Raw genomic sequence first — 11787 nt, 5'->3', positions numbered from 1 at the left:
TTTTCTCTTTGGATTTCAAAATCCATGTTAACTAAACAGTAAGTGACCCAAGTTTCACCGCACGTTATTTCAAAAAGACATCTGTTTATTTGAACTGAAATTTTCCTATTTAATGGTCTGCCATTACTAACCTTAAAATCTTGAGAGAACTGAATTGAGAAAATGACGTCAAAGACTCAATAGATTTTAATTCGTGTTTTGCATATAAAATAAGATGCATTCAAATCCTGAAATTTTAAGCTAGTGAGTAAATGACGTCACCTTTCCCTAGATCCAACCCTCTGAGATCACATCGGCCAGTTTTGAACGTGAGTAATGGCGGATCCATCGCTGGTGAAATACTCAAAGTGAACAGGCTTTGATAAAAATCAAAGCTTAAAATTTTGCCACTCGGGTGTTAAGCAAACACACTTTAAAAACATGAAGAAAAAAAGGAAGTCATCTTTGATCACAGCAGCACTTTAACGCGGAAAATTGAAATGCATTGGATCTCTCCTTTTGAGATGTAAACATTACCAGGATATGGGGACTCATGAAGATGCCGCTATAAAAGTATCTTAGTTAAGAATGTACCATCCCGGACGGATCTTCGAAGAATTCAAAGTTTGATTCTTCAAAAGGCCTCTTCTGCGATCACTTCATCTTCCTTTTCAAAACAAGTGCAAAGGTAACCCTTTTATTGGAAACTAGTAACGGTGTTGATTGTGATTGAAGACTAAAATTTTTGTTGGGAAGCCTTGTACTCACAGTTTGAAAATGAAGTTTAATAAACTCGTAAATGGCCCTTTTACAAAGCAATGATTGATTTTCTTACCGACTCGGTGTAGCTATAGATGAAACCAAATGGGGCGAAGGTTCTTTTAAAAGATATAGTGAACACTCACCTAGAGTCATCCACAACGCTGAAATCGAATGTACGTCCAGTGATTGAGCATGACTAGCATCAGAACATTGAAAAATATTGAAATCGCCGGAACGACAGGAATCCCTGGTACCATAACGGAAATGTAGCAGAATTCCTAGGTTGTCTCATAATGTATATTAAAGAGCCAATAATCACTATATCCAAAAACAGAGCAAAGAAAAACTATCCATGCGTCACCTCGAACCAACTGTGGACCAGTGCGAGTGAGGCAAATTGCTAACCCCGTTATGGATGAAGTCAGCACAAATGTCCCGACGCGGGCTCGAAAACTTGTCTTTTCATCAGGTTTGATTAAATTTTCCGGGGAGCCTTCGTAGTTGCTCTCAATCCGCTGGTAACTGACTTCCGGTAATACCCCATCTTTGCTTTCTGTTTGACCAGGTCGACAGCAAATACTTTCCAACCACCTGTTAGTTCTCTCCCTGGTGCCACCTTTTTCCAGTAGGACGCTTTGAACTCCCGGTGTGTAGCGAGATACCAATACAGCGATTGCAACCATGGTGTAAGCGAATATTGTGCCTATGGATAGCATTTCAACCTGAAAACAACAGAGAATTCCCTTTTTGAAACAAAGCCGTTTGGAATCCATAGCTTAGGTGCTTGTTAGAGTGTGTTAACAGTACAAACAGGTCACATGCTCGGTATTACATTACACAAGGAAGTTGGAATTTAAGGAGCTACAACAGAAGATAACACTTCCAAAAGCGCGCTACTTTAAACTATCCCGCCATATTTTTTGTATAAATCTGACCAAAAAGTATTGAGGAACGGTTCCTTTTCGCAGTACCTTTTCCGACTACTTTCCTTGTAGGAAAAATATCAGTGCTTGAGAATTGAAGTTAATTTTCGCCTTAAGCTGAAACAAGGATTAGCTGTGACCGCTGACGCCATGTAAAAATAAGGGATTCTTATCCGAAGAGCTAGATGTGCTTTAAGCAGAGTTTACATGCATGGACTTTAAGCAGAAGACTTTATATTCAGTGATGTAAGTTTACGTTATTAAAGAAGCTAATTTCTTTAGCTTTCTTTAAACTGATCTGAGATTTTAACCGGATCTCGGCGAAGAGAAAATAGTGGGAATGATTCAGAGAAATAATGACTTTATAGTTAGTTTGTCAGTGAAGTCCTAGCTTCTTTCAGTGGAATTGAAGTCGCAGAAATGCAAAGGGTAGTACCATTGTAATGGGTGTCAATTGGCAGAGGGATTGTATACGCAAATTCAAATTACATTTGTATTGTAAAACGGCAGTTTTGGTTTTGCGTTGTGTGTGCTAGGTTGCCGTTAGCTGCCGTTGTGGCCATTCGGCAGCAGTAATAGTGGATGGAAGGTACTGGAATTTACCTTGCTTTCCATTGAATTTTGTATCAAACTGTAAGTCTTGGGCTAAACTATTCGACAGATTCACTTGACAACAAGTGTTCATACGATTTCCTAACTTATTCATTGCATCTTTTCAGGCTGAGTGTAAAGACGTTCTAACTGTATAAATAAACTATTTTCCATTCTAATGTTTTTCATTGCGGATGTATCGTTTTGAAAACGAAAGAGAAATGAAGTGAACCAGGGAATAGACTACTAAGGCCAACTTACCAACTGTTTAATATCAAGCAGCAACGCCAGAATTGCAACCAAAATTCCTCCAGTCACCGATGCACGTACTGGAACTTTGCTCTTCTCGTGCACATGCGCAAACCAGTTTAACACTAATCCGTCAGACGCCATAGAGTACACCACACGAGGGGCTGCAAACAATTGGCTTAGCAAAGTACTTATTGTTGCGCACAGTCCTCCAGTTGCGACTACGTATTTTGCAGCGCTGAAGCCGCGTTGGGCGAACGCCTCAGCTAAAGGTGCAAACCGATTTAGCTGATCATATGGCATGATAAGTGTAAGAACAATGGCAACTCCAAAGTAGGCCAAAAAACTGATTGTTAGAGTTAAAATGATGGACAATGGAACTGAATGCTTGGGATTGACTGCTTCTTCAGCGGCGGAACTTATGACATCGAAGCCCACAAATGCATAAAAACAGCTTCCGGCTGCCCTCAAGACACCACTCACTCCGTAGGGCGCAAAGTTCGATGTCCAGTTCTTACCATCCACATAGTACAAACCTGTGAAAATGATGAACGCAATGACAGACAGATTTATGAAAGTCATGACTTTGTTGACCAGAGATGACTTGGTCACACCCAGTGACACTACGACAGTGAAAGTGACGGCTAAAGCTGCGGCTAAGAAATCCGGGAAGCTTCCGAGGGCAGGAACATTCCACGTACCAATGTCTTCCATGAAGAATCTGTATATGTAGCCTTGGGCAAACGAATTTATGTATTCGCTGCATGCTCGTGCTACGCTAGCTGCACTTATATAGTATTCCAGGATCATGTTCCAACCCACAACGAAAGCCCAAAACTCCCCAACTGACACATAGGAGTAGATATAAGCGGATCCAGCCTTTGGTATACGGCAGCCGAACTCTGCGTAACAAATTCCAGAGAAGAAAGCAGCAAATCCAGCAAGGAGAAATGAGAGAATGACGGCAGGTCCGGCCATGTCACGTGCTAGCTCTCCAGTGACGACGTAAAGACCTGCACCGACTACCGACCCTACCCCTAGAAAGGTCAGATCCAACGCTGTTAGGCATCTCTTGAAAGGGCTTTCCGATAACCAATCCTCAGCTGGCTTCCTCCGCACTAAGTTGTCACATACTTTTGAGCAGCTCTGCATGACGGCTGAAGGGGAAAGTTGCAAAGCTATTAAATCTGATTCTGTTACTTGTAACATGGCTCTAGTGAATTTTAAACTTATTTTTCAGTTCTGCAAGGTTAATATTGTTCAAAAATAGAAGAACCGTAGCCAGGGTAAAACATATTAAAAAATTATAAAAAACGTTCACTGGCTATATACAGTTAAAAACTTTCGAGCTTTCGGCTGTCAGGCTACAGCCTTCAATGGAAATGAATGGAAAAAATGATGACAACTACAATATATACAAAAATAGGTGAGCGGGAAAAAATATTTGTCAAAAAAAAAAAACTAATTGTTCTTTTTTAAAAGATGGAGTATTGATTAGGGACCGGCCTAGAATTGTTATCTGCATGATCTATCGAAGCGGTGTGCCAAGATTCCAGTGTCTTGCGGGTACGAGAAGAACCCTTGTCAATCACTTGGGAATTTTCAAAGTCAATAGAGTGATTTGAAGACCAAGCGTGTTTAGCGATGTTGGAGCCTCTTGCGTAAGACTTCACATTCCTCATATGTTCTTTTTTTCTGGTTTCAAAGAATCTGCCTCCTCGGAGTAGAAGGATCGGCTTTTCGTATCATGGGTTACTGGCTTTTAAATAAAATGGTCGATATTCAAGTTATGAAAAAAGTCAGACAGTGCAGCAACTATCTGTTATCAGTCAGCGTCCTTTTGCATTTTCTAGGTAGAAAATCATTTACAAATCTCTACAATCAATTCGGTGTTTCTTCGACCGAACTTTGGGGTTGAAATTCGCCTGAAATTACGGATCCTTTCTTCGGCGTTTTTGATATCTGTGGTGCTATCTCAATTCAAACTGAATGGTACAATATGTTTTTTGTACTTACCTTTCTTACTTACAAACTGCACGTATTCATCAAAACGGATAGAATACCGATATAACCCAACGAGACAACACGAGTGAGCTTGTCTCAAAAAGTGCTTCAGTTTGACCATTCGATTAAAATTGTGATAGTACGTGGGTTTTAGCCCAAACAATTTGTTACCGCTCTTTCCCAATTGCAACTGCAATCGCAATTTTTGTAATCATTTTAGCGGTTTTTGATTGACTGACTTTAAATTAAACCCAAATCAATTTGGTCCATTCACCTGATTGAAAAACGGCAGATTCGATGATTTATGAAATGAACTTAAGACCACCTAACAATTGAAGACAGATTAAGCGCAAATGTTGGTTCAGTTGTCTACTTTAGTAGACCGATAACCGACTGATAACCGAATTGAAGAAGGATTTTATCCTGAAAATCAACACACAAATGAAAATGGAACAATCCAAATACATCAATTCAGTGACCATGAAATGTTCAACTTAAAGGCACTAAATCTTCTGCGCTTGAGCTCTGCTTACAGGTGCAATGATCTGTCAGTGCCGACAATATTTAATGCGTCGTCAGGGAGCAATAAAAAACAAATTCCCATTTGAAAACCGGCTCTGTTTGGTAGACTCGATGCCATAAGTCGTAGCGGTCTTTCTTTTTATCACTAAAAACGCACTTTGTGGCATTTGCACACATTTCCTCTTTTCTTTTTTGTACTTTGTTTCTTAAATTGCCACAGGAGAAAAGAGTGCCTCGGATTTCACTATTCAAACTGCCAATGCATGACCATCTTTATTGTTATTAGACCAAACATATCCACCAATTTGAATCATTAAGTCGTGAAATGATTTTATAAGTGTTTTTTTCAAATATTCCCCAACACTTTCGCAAAATAGTTCGCTGAGAGGACATATGCTTACTGGTAATGAATCAGTGTTAAACCGATTAACTTGTCTTCTTCTGATTCATTCTTACTTGTAATCGAAATTGACAATGGGTGCTTTTCGAGCCTATGAAAACAAGATAGCACGTTTTGTAGTGTACCAACGCTCAAGGATTGCGGACAAGAAGACCTTAGACAGCAATGACCAGAAGCAGGTTACTGACCAGCGGTTTTCGTTAAAACAATGGTTTGCTGGGGGTGCTCAGTCTCGAGGGCTCAGAAAACCTGGTTGTGGTCATTGTTATTTAAGGTTTTTCTTGCGGACAGGGCGTAATTATGTGGGGAACTATTTTTGTGAGATTAGTCGTAGCTGTCGGTAAGTTCCAACAAGTAAAATTAAATAAAGAAATGGAAAGATGAGCATGAAAGAATTGTCACTAATCTTGCCCACTGCCCTTATCAAGACCTGCTGAAAGGTATTCAAAAAGGCGCAAAACGAAAGCTATAAAACCAAAATAAAAACTGACAGGCAGCAAATAGCATCACGTGACCTGCATGTCGCCCAAAAAAAAAAATTAAAATCCTCAAACCAAGCGGGATCGTCTTTTGAGGTGAAAATGAGTTGGTAGATTGTGACTTCTCACGAAATTCACCAGTTAATCTGCTAACTTGAATCAGATGGTGCAAATACGCAGATAGCAGCTAGAGATGGCACCTGGAACACGATAATCGGCGGGTACAGTCGACATTCAACAAACATTAATGTGAATCTCATCGTTTTTACCATGTGGTTTCAATAAAAACGGTCATTTTTTAAGGTTCTGCGGGTTCCGCGGTCTGCTGTTCGACCAATTAGTCTCACCCCTAAGTGGAATACTAATGACAGTGTCTACGCAACATAGAACTTTCACTTTTATTTGACAAGAATATCGTTTACGATTGCCATATTTTGCCATAAAAACCATCCAGATGCCTTTGCTAGGCTCTTAAGAAGCTCTCCATGTAATTGTTTCCGTGATTTCGACTAGAATTCCCTTTTTTTCTTCTTCCACTGTGGGCGCTTCGTCATATCAGAGAATGACATCATTTCAACCGATCCCTTTTAAAAGCTGGCTAGTGTGACTGGCTAATTTCATAACATCCGGCCTGCCAAAAGTTAGAGAGAAACGGAAGTAACGCAAATTTTCCACGAATTTTTCATCGATAGGTCGAATTCGTATGGTGGCGCTCATTGGACCTATTTGTCCGCGTAATGCCTCAAAACGAGTCACTTTTAAACAAAATCCTATTTTTCAATTAATACGGCGTTTTCGAACTGTAATACGGGATACATAAGGTATCTTCCTGGTACTGGTCCTGGTACTGAAACGTTGATGCTACGTTTTTCACTGAAGACTCGTTCTATTTTGCGTTGCTTGTAAATGATGTTCTTCTATCAGCTTTGTTCTATTATTTTTAGTATTCGTTGAACAGGCATACATGCTTTCCTCGTGCAAGTGACGGTAGTTGTAAACCGTGATACAGCTTTCAACTGATTCAAAGGAGTGCTGATAGAAACTAATACGTTGAATTTCATGTAATTTAAGTTTGAAAAGTGTTCTTCACAACTGCCCCGCAAATTTTCCTCCTCCCGCTTCGGTGGGGAGCTGTAAATTTCTGGGGATAGGATGGAAAACACGAGTTAGGAGAATTCCCAGCCGAGTTTGTAGTTACACTGGAACACCAAAAAAAAAAAAAAAACGGAAATTAATTGCTTCTGTGGTTCCACTGCTGTATACATTGCTTAAGGTTGTGTATTTGATGGTTAGTCATGTAAATACGGCAAGTCTTTCTTTGGAATACCTTCGTAACAACAACAACAACAACAACAACAACAAAACACCGGAACCAGGGAATTGAGCAGATAGTCATTGTTATTATTACTTGTGACGCAATCCATCAGTTAATCAGCTAACTTTAATCAGATGGTGCAAATATGCAGATCACACCTAGGAATGGCACCTGGAACGCGATAATCGGCGGGTACGGTCTATATTTAACAAATATTAATGTAAATCTCATCGTTTTTATCATGGGGTTCCATAAAAACAGTCATTTCTCTAGGTTCCGCAGGTTCCGCCGTTTCCGCAAGTTCTTCGCTTCCACGTTTAAAATTCCATCAATTAGTCTCACCCCACACTGAAAGACTCAAATAATCTTTATTTTGACCTATCATTTGGACTAAAACGATGCAAAACTTAGCGATAAATACCATTTCAAGTAAGCCGTGTGCAAAAAAGAAGTTCGCGGAAAATTTTGCCGTACGAGTGCCTCAAAAAGCTTATATCTGACGAAACGATAACAATTTGTCACTCAAGAAAGGCAAATATCTATTTTGGAAAATAGTATTTCGACAGTAAGAAGCGACTTGGGAAAACCTCGACCCGTTTCGGCAGGCCGTTGACTTAACATCGCTGTTCGTGAGATCACGTGACGTAAACTTTCTTTCAGACGCCGACCATAACATATACAGCTTTACTGGTTATAAATATTCAACCCGTTCTCGCCCATGAATTCGCGATTATCCTGAACTGTTAATTTGCTTTGAATTCACTATTACCATGAATTTAGAAGACTGAAAGCTTGATATGGTTTATGGGAAATGGTCATATTTTTTTTAAAAAAAAAAAAAAAAAACCAAGTGTCTGGACACGGGACTCGAACTTGGGAATGGGAATGTTGATTAACTCGTAACCTAACCACTCAACCACTACACCGCTAGCTGCTCAGGGACAACATTTTAAATACTATTTGATAATGCTGTATTATCAGTCGCCAACAAACAACATTAAACGCTACAAAAGGTCGGTTTCCAAACTTCACGACAAAAGCTTGACATTTTAAAATCAAAGCTTAGGCCTCAATTATTAATCTAGCTTAGGCCTACTTACTCTTCAGCAGCGATATTCTATGGTAAACTTAAATAAAGGTTTTTTTTTTAGAAAGCCGGTGTCTGGACCTTCAGTGGTAAAGCGAAACGAAGCGGTTGCTATAGAGTAGAAACTCCTGGTTCAAATCCAATCCACGGATAGGATTTTTTAATTTCCTTATTTTCCCTGCTACCACAAGTCTTGGGACACAGTGTCCAAAATTCACGATAATAGTGAATTCAAAGCAAATTAACAATTCACGATAATCACGAATTCGTGGGCGAGAACGTGTTGAAATAGCCAGTGATCAGCATGACCGCTTTTAATTTGGCGAATTCTAAAAGTTCAATTGGCAATGAATGTTTTAATACTGTTTAATATTAATTACGTTTAAAATGACTCACTGTCTCCATTAAATTTAACTGAAATACTGTTTGTTTCTAACAAACTTGAACTGAGGTCCGTGAAATAAGAAATACACGGGACGGTCATATCAGCATGAAAGCGAGGTTAATAACATATGAAATCCAAGATGGCGGACAAACAGTCGAACACGCCTGTTATTCCTGTAAGTTCAACTTCAGTTTCTTGGTCTTCGTCCCTTGAACGGCTCCCAAACATCGGTATGGAAGATGTGGAAGCTTTTGTTAGCGCAGAAAAATCTCCAATTGTAAAAGGCTACATGTTTTTCGTGGAGGGATTTATCCATGAGTTTCAAGGTATGGTCATGGCAGTTTTAATTTCTTTACAAGATTTTTCTCTCGTTTATAATGCTGGTCAATTAAAGAAAGTTCCTGCTTCTGATTTTAATTCCTGAAAACCCTGAAAACGAGAGTGAGTCTACATGAAGTGTAAACGTTTAAATCCCTTAAAAAGAACGAAGATCCACATCAACTTAAGCTTAGTATATGGATCGGACCCGTTCTGCTGTAGTTAGAAACCTCAAATTCGAACTTACCAAATTGTTGTTTATTGTTAAACCTAGTGTTCACGTCGCGTGTAAACTAAAGATAATATTGCCGTAAACAAACCTTGAAAATGTCCCCTGCGTCTCTGATAATCTTAGTTCTCCATTCCACACGCCGTTTTGGTTCTGTTGGAAAGCCGTGAAAGGATATTCCCAGTCTCCTTTCCCACTATCCTTCACACACAGTGGTAGACAGTAATGCTACGCCGCCGTCTTTAATTTTCTGCATTATTAACCTCGTTTCAATGTCAAAATGGCTGACCCGTGAAAAAGGCGAGATCAGCATGTAAATTCTCCTCACAATTTTAAAGAAATGTATCAACTTAAGGTGTGATCTTGATATAACACCAAATTCTCACCGGACTACCCAACAAAGAAATCCATGTTACGAGTTAGGAGAATCGAACGTTTCGATTTTGGGAATGAAAGTGTCATATGCATCAATTTAATAAACCATCTAGTCAAGGGAAGACTTCTTTCAATAGTCTCCACTATACCTTCCCGCTTACGCCCCTCGCCCCAACAAAAGGATTGGTCACAGGGACTTCTTAGAAAGGTTACCTTTTTCTAAATTTACGAAGATTGGACTATTTGTGGATATTTTCTTTTGAAACCTATCACCTATAAACAGCCTAAACAGCCTAAGACGAGTAGTTCGGTTTCTCATTATTATGATATTACAGTTGAATTCACATCGGAGGAAATTTGATGACACTCCAAACAAAGGGGTGTTTTTAAGCCTGGAATATTTTATTTTCCAAATACTTAGCAACGGTATAAATTAAAATAATTACTAGTGGCTGAAAAGCAAATTTTTACCAATCTTTAAATATACCGACCCGTCCTCTGTCCCTTATAAATAAAGTAACTGTTGATAATATAAGTTCTTCAAACCAATCCAAAGGACAAGGAAATTAATTTAGGCTTTCCGCTTAATTTATGCTTTCTCATTTTCGCGCGCGTACTAGCTTAGTTCTCGATCAAGAAATTGTGTCATAGGGTCGACCAGTTTCGCTCGATACAAGCCATTGCACTATTCGGAATCGTATCACGTTTTCCAGTCATAGGAAATTCTGAATTGCAAAGCACAAAGCACTTTACAATGAATTTGTATTTCTGAAGAATGTCATTTTTACACGAATGAATTGCAATATGCATACATCCAGCAAAACATATCAGTCGTATCACGGATAACAAAGTGAACATTAGGTACCTTATTTGGCGTTGGTAGAGCTCTGCTTCACCACTTTTCTGACATAAACGACTTACGTTTGTTGAGAAACGTTAGTACGTACCTTGAGGCTCTGTAAAGCTCTGCTAAACCTGGGAGGAGATGGATAAAACCGAGAGACGATATGTAAATGTACTCAGAGTGCTTAATAGCTGCGCTTTGAGGCATATCCGCTTATTTAAAATAACTGGGGCACATTCAATCATCAAGTTCAGCAGTGGTCATATTTAGTCCTTTTTCTACCTTTTATAGAGTGGAAAATGATATTTTTTTTACCTTAGCGTCACAGCCTTGTGTTGATTTCTAATCCAGGAGGAAACAGATTGTGCGGGTTGAGTTCAGCACTTTTCATTGGAAGTAGACAAGCGTGACAGAATGGCACTAGCACAAGGGTATTTACGAAAGCAAGAAACAAAAGAAAGGATTTGCCTGAAGACAAAGAAACTCATTGCGCAATGTGGGAAAAAATTCACCCCTATTTTACAGAAAGGAAAGCCGCTTTAGCAATTGTCTGCTTTGTAGGGACATTGCTTATTGACGTGTCCGCTTGTATGGAGCCTAGCTTAGTCAGCGAGGGTACCAAATTTAATTCCTCAAGTTCGCCTCTGGGAATAGATATACTTCATTATAAATGCATATATGCAGACGGCCCAGCGGGGATTGCAGGCCAAAAAAGGCATTTCGTTTGCGCCGACATTAACCGTATTTGTTAATTTCTTGCCAGGATATTAGGATTTTGATTAGAGCATATTTTTGTTTGGTGTATAGCCGTTTCATTAACACGGCAGTGATGGTTGGTGATATTTGTGGTGGACAAGAATTGAATTGCTCCAGTGCACTCGAGCAATATTGGAGCAAATCAACACGCAAACGTTTGTTAATGCATCGCCGATTAGTGCGAAACTCGCTGTAATTATAGAACTAAGGATTCGACCGGATATTGTAAAGTTCAAGTCTTCAAGTCTTTAATTTTTTTCCTCTTTAGGGTAGCTTAAAGGTATCAAGGTATAAATTTGAGGGGTTATTTGACGGAACTTTGTTTAATGAAAGAGATCTGTCTCTAGTTTGCATACTCAACAGATTTGCACCAGTAAACACTATTTATTATATGGCTTGTGTTTGTAGCCGATATAACGCGCGCTCTGATTGGCTAACTGTAACTAATTGTAGGGCATTATTCTCCCGTAATGCCCACGGGCCGATTACGGGCTTGCAAAAACAAAGCAAAAGGTAATTAAAAAACCATATAATAAAATACTTACTAACCGAGCTTGCTCGAGCCGTAC

General features: G+C 39.3%; 1 pseudogene; it reads right to left on the bottom strand.

Moving 5' to 3' along the window:
- Positions 1-890: 890 nt before the first annotated feature.
- Positions 891-11429, bottom strand: LOC137995534 (cationic amino acid transporter 4 pseudogene; annotated as a pseudogene).
- Between the last annotated feature and the right edge of the window lie 358 nt (positions 11430-11787).

This window comes from Montipora foliosa, chromosome 3, assembly GCF_036669935.1.
Source record: "Montipora foliosa isolate CH-2021 chromosome 3, ASM3666993v2, whole genome shotgun sequence".
In the NCBI taxonomy this organism is placed as follows: domain Eukaryota; kingdom Metazoa; phylum Cnidaria; class Anthozoa; order Scleractinia; family Acroporidae; genus Montipora; species Montipora foliosa.
This window is presented reverse-complemented; position numbering and strand designations above follow the sequence as displayed.